This window comes from Zootermopsis nevadensis, unplaced genomic scaffold (genome assembly GCF_977971745.1).
Source record: "Zootermopsis nevadensis isolate Lab colony 2312 unplaced genomic scaffold, Znev_1.0 Znev_ptg000023l, whole genome shotgun sequence".
Taxonomy (NCBI): Eukaryota; Metazoa; Arthropoda; class Insecta; order Blattodea; family Termopsidae; genus Zootermopsis; species Zootermopsis nevadensis.
The window spans coordinates 3,286,527-3,310,871 of record NW_028259155.1 but is presented as its reverse complement, the minus strand read 5'-3'; the positions used below and the strand labels follow the sequence as shown (position 1 = coordinate 3,310,871).

Here is a 24,345-nt window from a genome sequence, read left to right as displayed (position 1 = left end):
AACTTCGTGAAATAAAAGTCCCTCTTATAAAGGAGATTGGTATTCATGCAATAATTGCACAGTTGTACCTCTTTTCGAAATACCTCGGTGAACATAGATCTGCTTGGAGTTTCGATTAATCGATTAGTGTTGAAGCTTCTTCGCCACAGCGCATTTCCAGCCATCACCGACCCTCGTAACTCATGAGGGTAGCAGCAAGCGAGCTAATGGTGCGAATAATTTACTATAACATCTGAAAGAAATTTGAAACTGAATACGAGAGAAGACGCCATTCTAGAATTTACCTGGCGAAATTTTTAACATGTATAAACTATTAGATAGTTTTTAAGGGATGAATATTCCATTTGGTTTACTCCTGATCCATCTAACGTCACTTTTCCAAGCTCGTTAGTTATGATGTATACGAGGTGCGCGTATAAAAACCCGTACACTTATCTCAGGTATTAAATTCATCCATCACCCTCGAAGTAGTTCCCCTGGGAGTGAACACAACGATCCCAGCGCCGCTGTCAAGCCTGGAAGCATCCCTGGAAATCTTTCTTTGTCAACCTGTCAAGCACCATCTGCGATTCTGCCTGAATCTCTTCTATCGTCTCAAATCTCCTTCCCTTTAGCTGAATTTTCATCTTTGGGAAGAGCAAGAAGTCACACGGAGCTTAGAAAGGAAGTTGGGGTCGGTTCTTGCAAGATTTTTGAGCTCCTGACAAACGAGAAGTCGATTCTGCTTCTGGTCCTCAGACAGGATGCGTCGCATGTGGAGTTCTTCCTTTAGAATCAGCTGACAGGTCCCATAGCCTATCCCAACAATGTCGCACAAGTCGTTGATGGTACGACGTCGATCTTCGTGAATGGCCTGCCGAATCTTCGTAACGTTTTCGGGCGTTGTGCTCGAAGATGGTCGTCCAGAACGCTCGTCATCATCGACAGAGGTTCGGCCATTTTTAAAACGTGAATGTCACACAAACGTTTGTGCACGACCCATTGCGGACTCCCCAAATGCTTGCTTTAGCATTTCATAGGTTTCCGTAGCCGTTTTTGCGAGTCTTTGGCAAGAGATTCAGGCAGAATCGCAGATGGTGCTTAACAGGCTGACAAAGAAAGATTTCCAGGGATGCTTCCAGGCTTGGCAGCGGCGCTGGGATCGTCGTGTTCACTCCCAGGGGAACTACTTCGAGGGTGATGGATGAATTTAATACCTGAGATAAATGTACGGGTTTTTATACGCGCAGTCTGGAAACCTTCCGATCGCACCTCGTAAAGTCCAATGTAATTGTAGTCGAGACCGTAAGTCCGGATAACCGGACGTCAGTTCCCGGATCTGGATTATAACTCGTTATACCCAGAATAAGAAAGAGGTCTAGGATCACGTAGATAAATACCTCAGTTACATTATTTTGTATATATGTTATATATATGTATATGTTTATTGTTGCAGGTGAGTTCGGCATTTTGATGTTACCTGACAAGACGTGGGGTAAGTTTCAGTTAAAGTCAAATCGTAAACATCCTTTATACAGAATGTTCGAATATTATGTATACGCGGTATTAACTTTGGTGGTCGCTTGTCAGTCAGCTGTTCACCTCTGTCAACTGAGCCAGCGGTGGTAACTTTAAAGCCCCACGTTACATTCGCTAATTCACCAAGTTCCAATGCTGACGTATGTATGTAATTGTTAGTCTAATCGAATGGTTTTATTTAATTTATTAAATGTGTGTATACATGTCTTTGGGATACTTTGTATTTTATATTTTTAATATTTCTCTATTTGTTGACTTTTATTGGGACGTTCGCATTTAAAAGTTAAAAGAAAATCCTCCTTTTAGCTTCACTATTTCGGGGTCGTCTCTCCAAATTAAAAAAAAAAATTAGAATTGTCGACCTAATTTTTTTTATTAAAGTTGAAATCGTGGTGTTTTAATAAAACTTGTCGAATTTATTTAAACCGTTTTTGCATAGACATGGCCTTGATAGCGCGAGAGGGAATCCCCAGATCTATGCAACGGTCATTGAACCCAGAAAACTCTTAGACTTCACAAACGCCTTTCCTAGAGATCAAAGGTGTAATATGACTCAACATTTCATGTTTATATAAATCAGAAAGGTCGTGTTATCTACTGGTCGTGAGGCTTCAACACTGGGTTCACGTTTTGTGTGGTAATGTACGGTGTCCGTTGGGTATAAACAACTTGGTTACTTGGGTACTAGGCTCGTGGGTTCGAATCCCGCTCAAGGCATTTATGTTTCTTTTGGTCTTTCTCTGTTTTGTCCTGTGTAGCCCATCCACATGGCTTCTACCAACTGTCGAAGAAAAGGTTTTAGAACTTCCAGAAAGAGACGTGTTACTTTCTTAAATTTTTTTATAAATTATAAAATATTAATATTTTTTATATTCATTCCAAAAGGGAACAGCCCGGTAGTCGTAATTCGTAACAGCTGAAGAAATTTTTTTTTTATATACGTCTCCTCGGCCTTGAAATAATACTCTTAGTGAATAAGGTAGATATCAGAGTAGCTAACCTCCCTCTCAGTATATGTCTGAAAGAAAACCTCGCAATGTAATTTACAACGTTTTTAGTATTTGACAAAGAGGACACATTGGCGCTTGGAAGCTTTGCTTGTCACAACATTCAGTGGGCTCCAAACCGGTTTTCATTATCCTGCCCCTGAAAGTGTATGCAGAGAGTGTGTCGTGGAAACAGAACGGCGAGGGAGTGCGGAAGAGGGGATATAATATTAAAACGCGATCCGTCATGCCGGTCTTGACAGCTGATTTGTTAGAAACCTCTCCACCCCCCCCACACCCCACGTCTAACTAACTCAACCATCCCTTATCCTGAGTTAACAGGGGTGGATATAATAAACCAAAAAATATCACGAGGGAAATTTTTTTCATAGTTTAATTTCAGACCTTAAATCACTAAACTTACTTTTAAATTTTGATTTATAGTGACGGTTTTCGTGAGTTTTAACTCTGTGTAACACTTTCTATAGAATTTCATCTGTTGTGTAGGATTTGAAGTTTTCACAGCGGTGAGTCTGAAGATGGCTGTCTTCTGGGTTGTTTTGCCACGTAGTCTGGTAGAAATTTACAGACGTTTCAGAGGTCCTTGCTGCCTCCGTCATTATCGCCCTGATGATGGAGGCAGCAGGGACCTCTGAAACGTCTGCTTCTACCAGACTACGTGGCAAAACAACCCAGAAGACAGCCATCTTCTTCATTTGTTGTGGCACCGAAACAGAATCTTTTATATTCGTCTGTGTCTTTGAAAATAATTTGTCTGAAAAATGAAATTTGACTTCATTCGTTTTACCGCAACTGAAATAAACAACCTGTCGAATCCCCTGTGAAGAGCGTCTTGCGGTACAGATTTTACAGCGACGTTACCTGAAGTTTGTTCCCCTGTTTTCGAATCTAAGCTTTACGCTTCTTCTGGAGCTGATTTCTTTAACCTAACAATGGTAAGGTGTATTGAATGAGGGCCATTCTAATCCTACGCTTATTTTTTTTTATTTAGTGTTCTGTCTGACGACAGGTCCATATGAACAGGATCCTTCCATCCTTTTCTCAGACTGGGACCTGTTCATATACGTTCTTGGCAGATGATCCAGAAGTGGTTTGCCATTGCCTTCTTCTGTGTGTGAATGGAGTAATTGTTGGGATGCCACGGAGGAAAACTCCGTGTTGCCTAGACCACGGCCTTGCCCAACACAAGTTATAAATTCGGGCACCGCCGGGAATCGAACCCGAGACCCCCAGGATTACAAGGCCAGCGTTCTAACCGCTAGACCACCTCGGCACAATCCTACGCTTAGGTGAAGTAATTTTCATTCAGCAAAGTTCAGTTATTTTGGTTTCGAAAGTAACAAATCAAAATTACTGACATTCGCGAAGAAGTTAAAGGCGTACTACACCCCGGGAATTCTTGAAACTACTCGGTTAAAATCTTTTTCCTTCCCTTCGCGTAACTGAGAACCGCTTATTAACGTATCTACACAAAACTAAAACTATGAACGTCCTTTGTATTGTGTGGTATCTTACCCTGAAGGAAAAACGCTAATGGGGGTGTGTATTGAGAAAACGTTTCTGGCAAGAATATTTGGACTTAAGAGAAGGTGAAAGTTATTAGCGTAATCTATACTGGGCGTGTAGCATAGGAGGAAATTATACAAAAAACATTACTCGAAAAATCTGAAACCAATAGACCATTTGACATACACTTCCGTCCAAATAATGATTAAATAATTAATCATCATCATCAAATATCCTGCGTAAGTTAATATAAATTCATTGAGGTACATTTGACTATGCCTGTGGTCCAACAGGCAGTAGTGATGAAGGTGACTGTCTTCCGGGTTGTTGCACCGTGTAGTCTGGTAGAAGTTTACCGACGGTTCAGAGCTCCTTGCTCGCCACCATCATCAGGGTAGTTATTCAATCTTGATCGTGGTAGACAGCGTCTTTCTGGCTGAGATACGCTTGTCGTTTCTATCCCTGATTCAGCCTCCCCTCGTGCTCAACTAGAATTTTTCCTTCCTACAGTGAGAAAGCAGCTCCACTTCAACCCTCATCCCCCAACCCGAAAAACAACTTCACCACAACGTCGCAGCCTTCAGTCACCGCCGTTAGGGTTTTTATTACTCATGACGCAAACATCGCCTTTCGTTGGCATATTTCATGAAAATATCGCTCAGAAATTATAATTATAATAATAAATATAATAACAGTGATAAATTTGTGGAAATGATCACATGATACGTGAGGAATCCATCAAAATCTTTGCAGGAAAAACATGTTAAATTATAAGATAGTCATGTCTTAAAAGATCTAGGTACTCTACCTACAATTATCTTTTTAAAGTGTAGTTTACATATTTTAGAAATCAATAAAATATTTTGATAATTGCCTTTCCTAAAATAATAATTATTTCTAATCTTCCAGGTTGATGTCAGTATTATACGTTCACTGTTAAATGAACACCGAATATATTTTTGAAGATATCCGTCTTCTGGGTTATTGCGCTGTGTAGTCTGGTCGATGTTAACCAACGTTTTAGAGGTCATACTGCCTCCGTCATCAGGGCGATGAATCGCCCTGATGACGGAGGCAGTATGACCTCTGAAACGTTGGTTAACATCGACCAGACTACACAGCGCAACAACCCAGAAGACGGATATCTTCATACTCACCGCTGTGAGAACCTCAAGTCTTACAGAATATATTTTTAACTGTCGGAACTACGCGATGTCTTCCACACACGACATTCGTGGACGCTATGGACGGAAATAATACTCGTATATTTACTGAGTAGACGAACTTAGTAGCGTCTTTATTGGAAAATGGAATTTTTCGTTCTTATTGGTAAAGCATAACGTGTCTCACAGTTGGTAACTTGTAGTAGCCTAATTCAGTTGTTTATCGAACGTATTTATACTAAATTAAACCAAGAATTGTCCCTAAAGAATAAGACATAAGTGAAAATATTATTACTAGTACATTTTCTGTATCGCTCGTTTTGCTGAAGAGAACTTGAAGTTGATAGAAACTTTTAAATTCTTTGCAGCCCTCGTGTGAAGACTTTTATCTTATTTTCTTATTATTTCCTCTCTTATACTTAAAATGTTTTTCTTCGTTGTGTTATGAATCAGCCCTTAATTGCTACATTTGAGTATACTAAGAAAGTTAGACAAATGCCCTTTTCACTTTTTGCCCCCCGGTATAGGATCAGCACCAAATTCCCGGCTTAAACCACTGCTCGAAACCGCACATCACACCCATATTTTCCTCTCCCTTCCCACCAGTTTTACGTGAACCTTTATATATAAAAAAACTTCTTTCCCGTCCACAGTGAGCCTGTTCATTTCTTATAATCAATTTGTTGAGCATACGTTGTACATTTTGTCAACCAAATCCCGCTTGTCCCCCAAAGCTGTCTGACGACGATTTACCGACTTCTTCACGCCCCCACCCCTCCTCATATCTTTTCCCTCGTTCTTTGCGTCTTCCAAAGCCATGTCCTTACCTCACTCAGCATTGTCCTGAGTTGCCTATGACAGTAGTACTCCGTCACCGTGGGTTACCAGTACAGGCTCTGCCAACATTTCGAAAAAACAGTTTTACCAACCGTATTCACCATAAAATCCTCAGGTATGGAATAGCTGGAAATACGTGTTGTGTTTCCTGATGCCGGAGAAGACCTCCAGACTCTGAAAGTATTGAATAAATCAGTGGTATTCAACCTCTTTTAGTTCGCGTACCCCCAGATATAATTTCTCTTCAAATTTGTACCCCCAAAGTTGTTGGTGTATAATTCAAGTTATACATTGTATATAATCTATATCTAAAATAAATTAAATAAATTACATTACTGATTATTCAGTGTTTATCATAAAAATTTTTTTTTTAAATTTCACGTATAAATACCCCCTAAGATGTCTTCGCGTACCCCAGGTTGAATACCAATGGAATAAATAATATGGGCAGCTAATAAGGGGTGGTCCTCCACTTGGATACTGTGACTAGGCAACAATATGGACGAACGGGGTTCGATTCCTGGCAGGTTCCTTTTAATCTTCTTGATAATATCCGCACTGGCAGAAATCCCCGCCCAGTCTCCTCTCCAATCGGGGAACCAAGGCTGGAGCATGAATCTAACCACTCATTTTCATCTGATACCAAGGTTAAGAATGTATTGAGCTGTACCTACAAAGTACATACGCGTTTCCCAAAAAGATATATACACATTATAATGTGGAATATTAATTAAACACAATGGCAATATTTCGTAATGTCTGATAGTTCGATTTATCACTAAGTCTGTATCATCGACGAATGGCGATGGACGTTTAGAAACGTCAAGATATGAATTATTATGTGAAATAATTTCTAAGCGATAAAAATGAACTTAGCTCTTGGAATTGTGAATTATTGAACATTTAACATTAAGAACATGCTGAAGGCTTTGAGGTAGAAAATATTTTGTCACAGAGATAATTACCACAGAGAGAGGGAGGGGCCTAGCACTACTCGAAAGTAATGCTTTTCTGTGTTACTCTAGAAGACATATTGTTATATTTGAATCATGAATTTTCTAAGGCTGAACAATAAAATTATTTATTTTTTAAACACTGAACTACGACTCTTGAGTAAGTAAGGAAAATATATAATACATGAGACTCCTCTGAAATGATTCCACGTACTTTTTCATTTATTTATTTATTTAGTGTTCTGTCTGACGACAGGTCCATATGAACAGGATCCTTCCATCCTTTCCTCGGACTGGGACCTGTTCATATACGTTCTTGGCAGATGATCCAGAAGTGGTTTGCCATTGCCTTCTTCTGTGTGTGAATGGAGTAATTGTTGGGATGCCACGGAGGAAAACTCCGTGTTGCCTAGACCACGGCCTTGCCCAACACAAGTTATAAATTCGGGCACCGCCGGGAATCGAACCCGAGACCCCAGGATTACAGCGTTCTAACCGCTAGACCACCGTGGCGGTCACTTTTTCATTATAGTAACATTATTTGTTTGGTTTTGTTGCCGATTTATTAATCCGGTGACATTCGTATTTCTACTGTGCATGTAAATTACTTTGATTAATGCGTGAAACATAATCTCCCTTTCCCACCTATTTCGACGTTTCGTATAGACAAGATTAACGTTTTTTTTTTTTTTTGGTCTTCATATGAATACAGAGCATTTGAAATACTTTAAACCTAACATGAAGTTAATAAATGGGCTTCTACACCTCGGTTTTACCATTGGTTTTAATGGCGATGGATCAGATAAGTAATAATTCATTATTATTTCATAATAATTCATCGCTAGTGTTAGTTTTACAACACTGCGCTCGGAAACCATGTTTGTATCAAAGTAGGGCATCAGACAGTGTGGTGTCTTAAAGTTGTTGGTGTTTGTATTAAGTTTTGTGGAAATCTGTGCACTCTTTGAGACTACTAATTATTAATACACACGCGTATATACGGAGTCACTACAACAAATCTATTTTATATTTCGGAAAAGGGAAAGTGTGCTAAAAAGAACTTTTAACCTCATAAAATTTTGTTTCAAGTTAAACCTTTGTTGGTGAATGGACGAGACCTGTCAACAGAACAGCTGAGTTGTGTGTGGAAATATATTTTTAGTTCAGTGATTTGTCAGAACTAATAAAATGACACCCTAGTTACGCCGCTGACATAATAATGGTTACCGTGGAGACTTTGGAGTAAGACACGGGGGGGGGGGGGTCGAAGGATCTTTTGACACATTCCAGCTGTCGCCCGACGCAACGAACTGGAAACATCATCACAGACGAAACGTCTTGACTCTGACAAAGTCATTCCGGATGTTAACCGCTGCAGTATTTTGTGCTGGGTTTGTGCGCGCGTTCAGAATTCTTTCTCCATCCTTGGGAACTGATTTTCGTCCTTTTTTCTCGTCTTTGTCTCATGCTGTTGGTCCTTATCGCCCCGTTGTTGTGTCAGGCGCTGGAGGGGGGCTGGCAACAAGAAAGAGAAGTAGGAGGAGGGGGTAAGTTTAGGGTTTCTTGATTTCCATTATGATGTCGAGACGTAATAAGGACAAACAGCGAAGGCTGAGGGAAGGAAGCTTTGTTGTCTTCCATACATTGCTACCAACGTTTCAAAAAAAAATTATAAAATAATATTCGAATTATTGCCCCGTAATTTTTTTTTATCTGAAAGGTAAATTTTTGTTGCAAGTCTTGACCAATGTTTTTGTAGAGGGTCCGATACAAATTTGAAATCAGGACCACTTTTATGGTAAAATTCAATGTCGTTTTGTAATTATTATGTACATCTGAAGTTATGACATTTTTTTTATTTGGGTGTCTCGAGAATTTTTGACTTTGTTACATTTTTACTATATATAGTTTAAATCTTGTCCGTCTAATCACAATAAATTCTTATTAAATATTAAAATATTACAATAATTAACATTTAAAATATTTAAAATATTAAATGATGTTTTTTTATCGAAATATTCGATTTACATTAGACCATCATTTTTCACGACATGTTTCAGTTCCGAAGCAGTCGTGAAAAATGATGGTCTAATGTAAATCGAATATTTCGATAAATAACATCATTTAATATTTTAAATATTTTAAATGTTAATTATTTTAATATTTAATAAGAATTTATTGTGATTAGACGGACAAGATTTAAACAATATATATTTATTATATCACAATATAACGCAACTTTACTATCTCATACATTTTTACTGTTTACTACATTGCTATCTCAAATAAATTAGACTTTCTGATTTGAGTTAAAGACGTAAAGAACTCAAGCGGGAAGGCTGTCTTTCGATCAGTCCATTCAGCAGATGAAACTACAAGGATATCAGATAAAATCGGCGTATTATTTTGATAGTGACTTCAGTAGCTTATTGTTTGTCGAGTGTGATTTAGAAAGTTGTACATCTACACCGGAATCCATCCTAAGGACTGGTAGTGGTGGAAGGAGTAGGGGTCAGAGGTCCTTAACCCACCGTTGGCTATGTTCCGAAGCCAGTCGCTTCAACATAAGGTTCCAAGCAATTGGCCCTTGAACATGTTCTGAGAGTTTGTCTTATTTATAAACGCGACAAGAAATTTCATTATACATTTTCCTGCTGTGGAGACGTTGTTTAAAAAATATACATGAAAAATGTAGTCAGAAGGGAGTACAAATACGTACCAGACTCTTTATTAATGTACCCACGTAATATTTTAACAAAGTCATAAAATTCAGCGGGTGCATGGTTGTTTCTTCTCATAACTCTAGTGTCCTTGTGACTTTTGAGACAACCATTATTAATTCTAAGCTACTGAATTTTAATAGTTACATTTATTATTACTGAGACATAATTCTTACTGGAGTAAAGTCTGTAAAATCAACGTAATGTAAATAAATTCTTTACCCTTAGTTAGAACACGGTTGTGGAGTCTGAAATATTCTTTTTGGCTTTGAACATCTGAAATTCCACAAAAATAGAGGTGAAGTCAGTTTACGTGTTAGAAATAAATACGTCGTACTTCATTACTTCTGTACTGGTGGCACTAACTTATGTGATCAATGTATTACAAAGACTGGTGGTACCAGTATAACTAGTCTAAATATATTTACTCTTTCCAAGATCAGACGTGGTATTTGCGTCTGTGTGCTGTCTCGTGTTACGTCTGATGGCGTCGTAAAGCGAGCACTAACTCGAAGAGATATCTTGTTTAAAATTTCCGTCGCCTTTCAGCTAAATTCTGAAACGTGTTATTTTGAAAATTTCGTCAACGTGGTTAATGGAACCGTCTTGCGTAGAAATGATGTGTGAATTATAAATTCAAATTAATATTTTTCATCCTTTATATACTGAAATATACTACACCGTGAGGCAAATGATACCAAATGTAAACGTACAGTTCTGGTTCATAATTTCTGTGCTGAATATAACATTTTAGATGATAAACTTAGTATAAAATATATTAAAATTGGCCGTCAATCACAATATAAGATAATTAAAAGATTAAAATATTTTACGTTCCGTATCGAGTACTCGATTTACATGTGGAACATTTACGACATGTTTCGGCTATATATAGCCATCATCAGGTGTTATGTTATAAACTTTTTAACTGAATTACTCATTTTTACAGATTTTTAAGATTTTTAGTTTTCATTTTTTATAACATAACACCTGATGATGGCTATATATAGCCGAAATATGTCGTAAATGTTCCACATGTAAATCGAGTACTCGATACGGAACGTAAAATGATATTTTAATCTTTTAATTATCTTATATTGTGATTGACGGCCAATTTTAATATATTTTATACTATTTAAATAAATCACAATATGACGCACATACAATATCTAAGAGACTCGACAATGTAATAGTTAGATTTCGCCACAGAAAGATATCAACAAAGTTCTGAACACAAAATGTTAAATTTAATGATAATTTATGTACATTTCGTTCATTATTTTATTTTGTTCACCGAACTGAATCAAGTGATGTTTTATTACAAACCTGGGGCTTTTACGTTTTAATTCATTGTTATTTTTCGTTGTCAGAAAAATTGCTTCCCAAACCAGTGGTTTCACGTTTTATACGTGGTCCGCGTAATGCGTTATAGTTGACTGTCTACGTGTCTTTTAACCTCTGGAATAAAGTAACAATAAGCATTGTTCTCTGTGCAATTAAACGTTTTTACAGTATACGCGGACTACAAAATGAATTTTTGATTACATATTGTTTTTAAAACAATGCTGAAATAAGAGCGGTGTGAAGCTGCCCTCAGATGTTGCTAAACGCTGATTTTGCACCAGGTCTGTTTTTGTGTATCTGTCCTCATTAGATTGTAAGTTTCCCCATTAATTTTTCTGACGTTTTTTTTTAAAAATTCCAGGATAGTTAACTTTGCTGCACAAGTAATTATAATTCCCTCACGCTGTGGTCTGTGTTAACCACATTACCAACGTTCAAAATCTATTTCTGTCTCGCCGTTTCCGTGGGCTCGTAACAACACGACCGCCTTTGAATCTCCTGGCTGGCGAGTCGACTCACTAGCTCAGAGTATTATTATTTATTTAGTGTTCTGTCTTACGACAGGTCCATATGAACAGGATCCTTCCATCCTTTTCTCGGACTGGGACCTGTTCATATACGTTCTTGGCAGATGATCCAGAAGTGGTTTGCCATTGCCTTTTTCTGTGTGTGAATGGAGTAATTGTTGGGATGCCACGGAGGAAAACTCCGTGTTGCCTAGACCACGGCCTTGCCCAACACAAGTTATAAATTCGAACCCGAGACCCCAGGATTACAAGGCCAGCGTTCTAACCGCTAGACCACCGTGGCTCCTAGCTCAGATTAAAGGAGACAAAATTGATTTTCTAAATATGTCATTCGGAGCGCACGTCAATAATCTGCATTCCCAATCGACCCTCAGATAAAACACGCGTTTTAATTAGTGGCCGAGAACCGAACCTGGGAGCTCTCGACAACGAAGCAGGAGTACTAACTATTCAGTTGGTTTGTTTTGTGACTGTAATATGAAGATGTTTATCGAGCAACCTCGCTCAGAAATTAAAGTGCATGGCGCTGGGCTAAATCATCCCAGAAATAAAGAAATTAAAAACAATATCCTCTCGCGTTCTCTAAGGACACCTGTGAGGATTCTGAGACATGTGGCGTAAGGAAACATGGCGTTGTGGCGTCACAGGAACTAGCAATGAAATAGAAACGTTTGAAATATTTCGTTCTGACAAAAGACAGACGCCAGTGCGTGCTCTAATGTTTTATGAATGATGGCTGACAGACGCACTCAACTGTTTTGGCCTATTGCCACTTATGTTTTTTTAAATTTAGAACAATGCTACATTAGGACTTGGCTCCTTGCAATCGGGAGTTTCTAGCAGTCTAGTAGCTAGAGAGCTGCAGATAATATTTTAAACTTATCTTTATCATCATAATTATAAATTTTAGAACACTTTATTCCAGACGACGACATCTCGATGCGTTATTTCTTGTTAATGTCTTTAAGGGCAAAATAAATTGTCATTCAATCATGGACGCTGTTGGTTTACGTGTGCCGGCGAGGCAAGTAAGAGAATTTTCTACTTTTAATGTGAGCAGTGCACTACGACATAGTCCTTCAGCGAGGTGCGTCATCGCTGCAAATGACGTATGTAAATTTTTGGACGTATTTAGCGTAAACATTGTCTCCCTTGAGCGATCGTTCTCAACAAGGGAAATGATCTAGATAGGTTATCTGTTTTTTTATATTCGTTAAAGTTTTACAATTATATTAGTGTTCCCTAGGTGGATTATTTGTTTTTATTTATATTTCTTCATTTATTTTGCTCTGTGTTAATATTGTTTATATTTTGGGTTTGCCTGTACTTGGCAGTTATATTTAATACTGTACATGTATAAGTTTAGTTAATCTGTTTGTGTACTATTTTTCATTATTATTTCATTATTATTGTATGTAATATCAGTGTTTGCCTGCTATTGGATTCTTGCTGTAGGCAAACACGTAAATAAATTAATTGAATTGAATTAATTGAATAATTGAATAATTCATTTTCATTGAGTTCACTCTACAAGGACCTCTTACTTCTGACTTGTAGTTTATGTCGAACATGGAAACACTGCGAAAAATGTAGTAATTTTCTTATAAGAAAAATATTATTGAAGATTGATAATAAAACAAGGGGGAAAAAATATGAAAGACCCTCATAGCAGAGGGAAGTTTATTGGTACAGATGTAAAATGTCACAGACCCCTTTCCCCCCCCCCCACCACATTTCGCATCAAAAGTTACTCTGAAACTTACCGACAGCCATCTTGTTCCACAGTTTAAACTGGCGCTCTGTAATTGGTAACAAGGAAGTACCTTAATATTGACTGCATATGTTTTTTTAACTGCTGAAACCCATCAGGGTTTTGTCTGCTTATATTCTTATACAGAGTGTCCCAGAAGTCCCATGTAGCACGAGAACTCTGTTATTTGGTAATATACTGAAAAATGTGAAGAGGGAGAATTTGTTGCAGATTAAGTTTTTCAAAATCTCAAGTGAACTTAACAACTGAAATGGCTTTGGAATTTCTAAAAAGAAGTCTGATGACATCCAGTGGAAATTTAGAAAAAATAAATCCTACGTGTGGGTAAATTAGAAGTTATGATTTAAAATTAGTAGCGGAAGTTTGCCGTCAAAGTCGTGGCCAATTTTACTTCTGAACGAATTCGCATACTGCACTGGGAGGTAAATCGAAATGTACTTTGGAAGTTTCTGTGTGTTTTTGTGTCACACGACAGACGTGGTTCGGAGATGTCAGTTCTCATACACGAAAATCATAACGGAGCTTGGCGCTGGGACCTTCTTTGTTTCAAAGTTCCTGCAGAAATAAACATGATTCTTCAACGTATTTTTATTAATCTCAACTGTGTACTAACTCCATGGAGTAAAAACCTCCATTGAAAATCTTATAGTTGCTCAGGTATTAAAATAATTTTCTGTCATTTTTAAAAAAAACTTTTGTTTTATAACCCGCTGCCCTTTCCATAAAATCCTTTTTAATATTGTATCAAAAATTGTAAACAATTCTTGGCTTCTGATGGGGAAAGTTTCGCTGTCTTGGTATGGACACAGGATGTAGGAAGTTTTGTTTTAAGTCTGAAAACTGTAATAATTCCTCGGTTACAAATAAATGATTTTTCTCCTTTAAGAGAAAATAGTTATTAAGAGTAATTAATTAAGTTTTAAGTGGTGGGTGTTCTGTGATTTATATAATAATAACGCAGTGTTATACGCTTCGTGAAAGCGTAATGGGAGGGAGTTCTTAATTACAAATTAGCAAAGATCGGAGAACGAGCGGTGTAGACGTACCTAAGACAATGTATAAACTGCAGAGAGGAATGCGGTTCTATAAGACATTACAGGCAGACATCTTGTGGAACTTTCTCGAAAATAGGGTTCTTTAATAACAAATTGTTATTAAGCTCCATAAATTGCGAGCGTTTCATTTTATAAAGTTACGGAGTCGTTAACGTGGTCCTGAACTCCACACGAAATATTTCATGCCAGTACAGTATAATATTAAAATTGATCTAAGAAAAATATGACGTGCACAATAATGAGATTTTGAAATTATTAGATTATGTCGTGTGTTCTTTTGTACGTTATTCGGCGATGCTGTGTCACTGAAACGGTGTATTTATCGTATATGAGACGAGTTAATAAATATTTAGTTGAGCCGGAAATATTTTTAGAGGAAACAGCAATTGCCAATTACGTTGGCATTCGTGGCTAATTTCACGACGATTTATCTGTTTTTAGAGGTTAGTTATTGTCAGATGAGCTGGGAAGAATTCGGCTTTTTTTGCCGAATAAATAATCCATGGTTTGTTTTATTCGATAACTGCTTGTGGATCGTGGTATAGTGACGAAGTATAGGAAAATATATTTTGCTTTATGTATCCTTCCAGTATCGTCACCTACCTCAAACTATTAAATAATTTTTAATCGATTTGAATTCGAGGGCAGTACAAAATGTGGTTTGTGACGTATACAGTGACATTAGGCAAGGTTTTTTTTATAAATATTTTGGTTCCTCCTTGCCAGCAATCATTTCACCTAAGTCTTATATTCATTTATTCATGAAATGCTGCCGGTTAATGTTTAATGGTGACTTGATTGACTGGAAGGGAGTAGTCACACCCTGCTTTGAGGAGGAACGTAGTGTAAGTTGAAGTTATATCTGATCTCCAGGTCGGGATTGGAATGCGAATACAAGTTGAATAGCTATCTACTGGATCATGACGTCGATGGACCTACGTATGCCATTTTTATTAAAAGACTTTTTCGTTATTGTATGTAAGCCATACAATTAAATATAAGGATTTATCGCCCTGATGATGGAGGCAGCAATGACCTCCGAAACGTTGGTAAACTTCTACCAGACTCCACGACGCTACAACCCAGAAGAAGGCAATCTTCAGACTCACCACCTCGAGAACCTCAAATTTCATTAAGCGTGATGTTTGCGATGTTGATTAATGAAGTTGATCCTCCCCCTTCTGACGCTTGAATTGTACGAGTTGTCAAAAGAACGTAAAATAGGCCACGGCTGTCCCCTCTTTATTTCATCCGAGTTGAACCTCACGTCCTTTTCGGTATGAGTGTTGCAGTTGATAAACGTGCGTCAGAAAACATCATTGTCTGCGCGCCTTAAACTTTCTGTCGCAAAATTGAAAGATGGTCGCGTGTGTAGACTTCGCACAAATTTGTAATTTCACTGTGTGTCCCCCCCCCCCCCCCCGCTGACAAGATAGCATTCAGCAGTCAAGTTGCTTAGCCACATCAATCTCCAATTACTGACCCTTATTGCATCCCCTTAGTCCCTTGCAAATAGAGAGGGTGGCTGTCCAGGGGATGCTTACGTTGTGAGGACATGAGACTGGCTGTCGTGCCCACTTGCGCAAAATCCGCTTTAATTTTAATCATTTTCCTTCATTACTGGATTTTAGGAGATTTTTTTTTATTTATCCGTAATGAAAAGTGCTCATTATCAACAAAGATCTACAACTAATGCCTTTCTCTGTGACAAAATCATTATTTTACCATTATACACTATTACATTTAAATATATTTATTTTTACAGTCCATACACAAACGTTCAAGTTTATTGATGTTGTTAAGATTATATAATATTAAAACATTTTGTTGTATAAAATATTATATTTGGCGCTCTTAATCGTACATACGATTTTACATTATATTTTTTAGCGTTTTCCATCTATTAAAACGACATGTTTCGACGGGTAATACCGTCGTCTTCAGGTTTTTTATCAATTTTACAATATTTTAAAATTATTAGATATTTAATGCAATGTATTATAATGATCTGTGGTTTGTTTGTAGTTTTATATTTTCATGGTGAGTTGTTTGTTTGTAGTCAGACGTTTTATTTATCTGTGGAATTAATGTTTAATTATTATCTTGAAATGAATATGGATTGACATAGGAAATAAATAAATAAATAAAGAATATAATTGTAAAATATACGAAAATATACAAAAAGTTACAAACTATTACATTTCTTCATTACTATTCACATACCATGTTAGAGAGTAGCTCTGCATGAACTAGGATCAAACCTTATCATCAAAGCTTACTAAAATCATCATTATCATCGTCTCTCCGTGTTGTCATTCTTATGACATTTTGGCGCGGTTTCAGATTTAACAATGGGCGTGGTTCCTTATGCTGGTAATGCTTTAGTTCCACGTGTTTTTGAAAATAATAGTTTTAATTTCGTCGACGTTTAGTAAAAATCGGTCAGGTTGGCGGGTGTCAAATGCATGATAGAACTCGTTGTTAGCTAAGAGCTTTACAAATCAGCTTCATGCGGGCTTTAGTTATTTGTCTACTGTACGTACAGGGCGATGATTGAGGTAGCCGTGATGATGGAGGCAGCAAGGACCTCCTTCATAAAAGCTCAATATATTAATTAGGGTAAACTTACTAAAATGGTAAATTGTACCACAGGAGATTTCATCATCACCACGTGAATCTGCATACTTTTTAGACTTATAACCTATATTTAAATGTACGTCTAATGTTTATTGCAGAAATCGGTTGATTTGTAGACAGTTTGTATTCTTACGGTACCGGAGCCAAAGTTACAAAGCATTATTCCCACACGACGTGGCTCAACGCGTCTTTGAATCTCCCTAAGCGTTAGGCCGCCTGTGGCACACGCGGTATATAAATTGTTCTTAAGATTTTATATCGAGGTCGGAGTCGGTACATTTTTACCGACACCGACTCCACAGTCCTGGTTATAACACTTAGAACAATTCATCTCGGCGATATTTGAAATATTTTAAGAATTTGCCTTTACTTCAAAATCGTTTCATTTTTACAACTCTTTCGTAACAGCAATTTTTTTTTTTGTCCTAAGTAATTTAATGAAAATATCAAAATGTATCCATTATCTATTGATCAGTAATCAATGATGATGTTTCATTATGACACCACGGTAACCGATATATTTGCCTTCGGCTAACATAACGTGCTAGTACTTACTTGGATACTGGGAACGACCCATTCTTCAAGTTCCTGAGCACTGCGGGTCCCAACTTTTCATTGGCTTTGCTCTATAGACATTCGGTAGGACTCCTTGGACGGGGGATCGGCCCGTCGCAAGAAATCTACCTGTACACAGGACAGAAAAACGCGGACAAACATCCATGGCTTGAGTGGGATTCGAACCCAAGGTCCTAGTGACCAAGCGACACAAGGCCCACGCCTCAGACCGCGAGGCCACTGTGACCCCTAACTTGCTAGTATCAGCCATAAATATGGATTATCCATTGCGTTTTTCTGTAATGTTAATTTTTCGTAATTTCCAATTTTCATTATAAGGTCCTTCTATCAAATTCCCAATCAACCCATCACATGTAGCACCAGCTAATTTGAGTGGGAGGGGCAGCGTGCAGCGACATGTAGCCATAGGGTGATGCAAAACTTTGATATAATTTTACTAGCTCTAATGGTAGTCCGCGAAGGACGATTACCCTTTAAATGCCATGCTAATTTATTGAAAGGCTTAATGGTAGATTTGTCTCGTTTTGAAATAACGGAATATGTGCAGTATAAGTCTGAAGATATATAATACTTTCGAGGAATAAATCTTTAGTTTCTCAATGCGCGTCCTGGCTGTTGAATTGTCGAACATGTGTGAGACAAGCTTCAATTTTGTTGAACTGTTTAGCATGTGTTTTACTCTAACGAAAATTCTAAAATTAATTTAATTTATATAATGTATATATGTCTTAAACTGCCTGTTTAATTCCATGTAGCTAATATTAACTATGGTAGCAAGGTCTTCCGAAACGTCGGTAAACCGACTACACGGCGCTACAACCCAGAAGACAGCCATCTTAAGACTCAAATCTCGTTTAATATTAACTATACTAAACATCTCTATCAAATGATATTCATAAATTATGAGATATGTGAGAAAACATGGACGCTTCTGAACTCCATTCACCCGCTTCGTCGTTGAGTTTTATATCTCTCCCCTTGTGGTTCACTCCTTATTCCTCCCTCCTTCATATGACACCAACCCTCGAATACAGATCCTCTTATCCCTGTATCCGTCCCTAGTGATTTCTTGCCTCAGGGTGACCAATCCCAGCCGATTTAAAATTGGTCCTTCAAAGTATTTCGTGTTTTCTAACGACGTATGCTCTAATATTTTCACTGTTGTATGGCGGTTTGCATACTTACACGAAATAAAAATGATTTTGTTTCTTTATACATAAGCCTATTTAATGTCAGTATAACGCCATTTTATAGATTTGAAGGTCCAGGTTCAAGTCTCACCCTCGAATTATTTGCCATATTCTTGTGAAACATGGCCAAGTTAAGTAGTTTCCAGGCTCGCCTACAGAGTCAGTCGACTGACTTAAAAGTGACCAAACGGTGTTACCTGGGTTTCTATCGGGATATATTGCGGAACACAATAGTTTTCAATATTTATACGAGGTGCGATCAGAAAGTTTCAAGACTGCGCGTATAAAATCCCGTACACTTATCTCAGGTATTAAATTCATCCATCACCCTCGAAGTAGTTCCCCTGGGAGTGAACACAACGATCCCAGCGCCGCTGCCAAGCCTGGAAGCATCCCTGGAAATCTTTCTTTGTCAGCCTGTCAAGCACCATCTGCGATTCTGCCTGAATCTCTTCTATCGTCTCAAATCTCCTTCCCTTTAGCTGAATTTTCATCTTTGGGAAGAGGAAGAAGTCACACGGCGAATAAGGAGGGTGCGGGATGACGGCCATGGTGTTTGAGGCCAAAAACTGCCGAACTTTGAGGGCGGTGTGCGCTGGCGCGTTGTCATGATGCGTCGCATGTGGAGTTCTTCCTTTAGAATCAGCTGACAGGTCCCATAGCCTATCCCAACAATGTCACACAAGTCGTTGATGGTACGACGTCGATCTTCGTAACATTTTCGGGCGTTTTGCTCGAAGATGGTCGTCCAGAACGCTCGTCATCATCGACAGAAGTTCGGCCATTTTTAAAACGTGAATGCCACACAAAAGTTTGTGCACGACCCATTGCGGACTCCCCAAATGCTTGCTTTAGCATTTCATAGGTTTCCGTAGCCGTTTTGGCGAGTCTTTGGCAAAACTTGATTCACACGCCATTCCGAAATCGCAGGAGGGTCGGTGTAATGCACTACCAAAACGCCCGTAACTAAGAAACAAATGCTAATTCGATGATGCCGGCTGGCACACTGATTCACTATGAATGTAGGTCCAACCCCTTAGCGGCAGAAGCTCGTACTACATCCGGTTCGCCCTCTATTGACACAGTCTTGAAACTTTCTGATCGCACCTCGTATCTTAGTTCTCTTCGTCAGAATCGATTCTGATATTTGGACGGCCTGTCGAAAGGCTTGTACCAACACGAAAGAACTGGCCCCCAAGGACGTGTTACCTGAGCTTCTGAAATGCTTTGTGGTTTTCTTTGGTCATTCCAGGCGAATTCCGTGAAATTATATTGGAAGAGGCTACTATGGACCCAATTATATTTTATTCTAGCTCGTCTCGTCTATGAATCCTCTCATTTTATTCATATTTGGTAACTGTCTTTATATCATCTACGAGTGAAGAAATCTTTTAACCTTGAAACAAAATCTAGTAAGAACGGAACGCCGCGAGAGTGCGGCAACTTCTTCATCTCGGAAGTTAAGCGTGTAGCCTAATCAGAATATTGCAGGCGTTGTAGTCGCCAGAGCGGAGAACGGAGCACAGCCCACAGAAGGAGGAGACGGTTGGGTTAAGTTGGTTTCGGCTGTGAGAAACAAACGCTGACAGTTAACTAGCTCACGACGATTAGCGTCAAAATGTTGGTGTCCTGTCACATGGCATTTCAAGGGTGTTATGTGCTTCATTCGGAATCCGTTTCCGGCTTTGGAATGATGCGCTTTGCAACGCTCGGTCGTGTATCGTATAAGTAAGTTTGGTGTTTGTTTGGATTTAAATTCCTGACAGAGGTTAATAAAAATATATTTCTAGATCTTACGTCTAATGAACTGTTCACAGGACTGGAGATTTAGATTTAGATTATTTTTTATTATATATCAATTAAAGGTAATCGATAGTAAGGTACTAATAAGGGAAGGGTGTAATTTAAATATCTTAAGCCTGTGAAGGATTTAGTGGCAAGTCTTAGATGTTTAGGTAAATGGAATTCACTGTAACTTAGATTGATTTTCCAACATTGTTATTCTGAAATGTCAGAATTTGATTCGATACTGAGATTCTTTTACGCCACTCTTACTTGTAGATTCCATTTGGATGAGAGGTTTGTTATATTTCTGTTTATTCTCTGTGGAAACTGGATATAAAATTTCTACAACCATTATGTCACTTTTTCTCTCATATGTGTAACGTTATTGCTGTGTTTCGGAGGGGGATAGATTTTATGGCGCGTGTAGCCCCCCTCATATACTGCGGCTAAATTTAAAGATACGAGGCGAAGGATGTCCATTTTAATGCCGAGGGCTTAGCTCTCTGCCCAGGTCTGGATATTAGAGTTACTTACACGTGGCCTTCGGGATCGTGCTGACTTAGAACATAATCAAGATTTCTGAAACTGCTTTAGAATATACAATTATATATTAACAATATAGGTAGTATATTGTCACTCGCCACAAAAATAAATCATATAAGATCCATACACGAATTTTATTTTAAATTGCTAGGTGAGATATTTATTGAAATCTGTAATTTATTTTCTGTGTTGTTGCACTGTGTAGTCTGGTAGAATTTTACCGACGTTTCAGAGGTTCTTGATGTCTACATCATTATTTATCGCTTTGATGATGGAGGCAGCAAAGATCTACGAAACTTCAGTAAATATCTATGATACTACGCGGTGCTACAACCCAGAAGACAGTAATATTTATTCTTACCGCTGTGATAATCTCAAATACTAGTCTTTATTTGTATCTTCTGGCCCATTATTTGTTGCAAAAACTACTATGTTTAAGTTTTTAATGTGAATTATTATAGTGAGTGGTTACTGGCTGGATATTTGAGGTTTGATTTCCGTGAGGGACAGATTTTGATTCCTACACCATCACCGATGCCAGTGATTCTGTAGGGTCCAGATTTTTGATATATTTATTGCCTCTGTCGTCATCGTGATGATCGACCTGCAGTAATGGCCTCCGAAACGTCAGCCAACCTCTGTTAGAAGACAGAATTTTTTTTTTAGAATATGAATTGTCTAGGAGAGTCATGTTTCTAGATACTTTGTGCTGAGGTTAATTTGAACGTTTTGATTGAATTAAGTGACCGAGATTTCGATAGTGTTGTGGTTATCGATTCTGTCCTGTCTTCATGGCTGGAAGCCTCCTGCTTTGATGGTCTCTTATGCGGAACAAGTCGAGCGAAAGGAGTTCTAGCTGCGGCCCCCTTTTCCCCCTGTTCGTACTCACGGCTTGTTACTGCAGCTACAAAGAGCAGTCTCACGCTTGATGGAGGACCAAGCAAGATACGTGGCAGTGGTGTTGACACAAGAGACCTGGAAGGTGAAATTAATTTAATATATGCCTTTCACTTTGCTTGTCCTTAACCAATGGCCGTAACAAATTTGAGAGCAGAGTTCCCTCCCCCGCCATATATTACGTAAAAAGAATATATATAAACCTATTTTTTTAAGCAGTAAAGTTATTCGTTAATGTTTGTTAGGCCGTCAGGTAAATTGTGTTCGTTACCACGTGAACACACGGCCTATTGAAATACCACTAAGAGTGAAATTATTTTAAGTTTGTTAAACTAAATTTATAGAGTATGGGTCTGGTGTGAATCGGGTAATATTGACGATATTTATGTTTAAGTAAAGCCTGAGTATTTTTAAAAACAAGACAAAACAAATAAAATTTCTGAAGGTGAATCTTAGACACAATCTTCTCTCTAGATGCTCGGATACTGACACCTTTATCCTAAGATTTCTAGTCTTTTATTTGTGATATTTTATTGGGAGCTGATATAGGATTTAATTAATACGTTTCGTAAAATATTTAAGTACGCTATTTTTAGATATGGGTCTCATTCGGCGAAAAATGTTAACAGTTCTGAATGTCGTGTGGGGATGAACATGATTGTGTCTTGTTTTGAAGGAGTCATCTTAAATTTATCTGCAGTAACAGAGAAAAAATCGTGAGTTAAAAATCTTTATCTATGTTTTCAGGATTAACTTCTATAGTAATTAAACAACATGACACATTTTGTTAAATCCTATTACAGTGTTTTCAATTTTTTTTTTTTTTTTTGGGGGGGGGGGTTCATTACTCTGTGAGAAAATTGAATGCGTACAGAAGGTAATATGGAATTTATTGAGTAATTATTAAAACTACTGTGTGTTTTAAGCTTGGATGTATTTTACAAGCCGTTGAATGAACGTCTCAAGCATTCTGACCGTGGGAGTTCCTTGCACCGAAGAATGAAGATATTTAACAACTTTATCATATCTAAAAACCAAGCGAAGTTTCTGAGTGGCCTGGCACAAAATTCCACGGAATAAACATTTATTGCTACATCTCTATTTTTCTTGACATAAAATTGTAGCAATTTTTGTGTGTTCTTTTAAAATAAAAAGAACATCGCGTTTATAGCAGTAAAAAAGAGTCTTCATTCTTTTTATTATGCACATGCGTCGGTAAATAGAAAGGTTTATTTTACCGGAAACATTCTGTTCAATTTTTCCACAGAGACTGTCTGACATGAAGGCTATAAAGTTTTACCACAGAACATAATTATAACTGCATTGCCACAGCGGCTAAGAAAACTTTTACAACTTGTATCGCCTTCCGCTGGAAATTACGACGCCTTTCGAAGGCCCTGATGATGATGATGGAGGCAGCACGGACCTCTGAAACGAAAACAACCATCATCATACTTCTGTGATAATTTATTGTGGATTTTAATCATATATTCTTCAAAACTGATTCAGAAATCAGAATATATGTAATTAAATTTGTTCAGAAATAATATTTTAACGTCTCGCCAAGAATTTAAGGCCACGTTAGCCTCCGGTATTGGCAACGCGAGTGTAATTTTTCGCTGTAATGAACCCAGTTTCAACTAATGATGGCAATAATTCTCTTATTCCATTGTTACACTGTGGAGACAGTGTATATATCCTCTCGTTGCAAACCACCGATCTCTGAGATTGTCCTCTGGCTCTGATAGTAGGTCCACGTAGTGTCAAATCCTGGAACTAATGAGACCCCGGTCAGTTAATTGCTGTTTTTGGCAGCAATAGATTGGCGTGCAGGGGTTGTTAAGAGAGAAAAGTAGAACGTATAATGACTTACGACTAAAGAATGTGAGAAATGAGACAGCAGGGGCAATCAGCAATCTGTAACATGTACGAGATGTCATGTTGGTAAGTATTGTTTTGTGCGTGTGATTAATTATGGCCGTATTGTCGTCAGTGTTTCATACTGATGAACCTACAGGAAAGCAATTTGGCTTCGACTGAATTAAACTGAATAGTACAGATTTATCGATCATGGTTATAGATATCGAGTTGAAAAAGCAAGGTAATCTCAGCGGTTTGTGATGCGTATTGTCTTGGACCGTACCAACAACTGAATCCCTTATTTCGAATTCAGTCAAGTAATACATGCAGGTAATGTGTTCTATTTTAACTGTGTTGTGTAGTCTCGTGTTATAATTTTCCCTGGGATTTTTCGAGTCCAGTCCAACGAAAGGAACCGGAACTTTCAGAATTATTTCAAAATCGGTTCAAGTCAGA

General features: G+C 38.0%; 1 protein-coding gene across 8 annotated transcripts in view; it reads left to right on the top strand.

The window, feature by feature from the left end:
• The window catches only part of LOC110833034 (inactive tyrosine-protein kinase transmembrane receptor ROR1), a 227,107-nt gene that overhangs the window by 159,625 nt on the left and 43,137 nt on the right, over positions 1-24,345 (top strand). For 2 of the 8 annotated variants that reach the window (XR_015536739.1, XR_015536741.1), the window contains one exon: positions 1,436-1,474. The exons of the other annotated variants lie outside the window; for them this stretch is intronic. The gene's annotated coding sequence lies outside the window, so the exon portion shown is untranslated. The remainder of the gene's footprint in view (positions 1-1,435; positions 1,475-24,345) is intronic. 8 annotated transcript variants of the gene reach the window in all.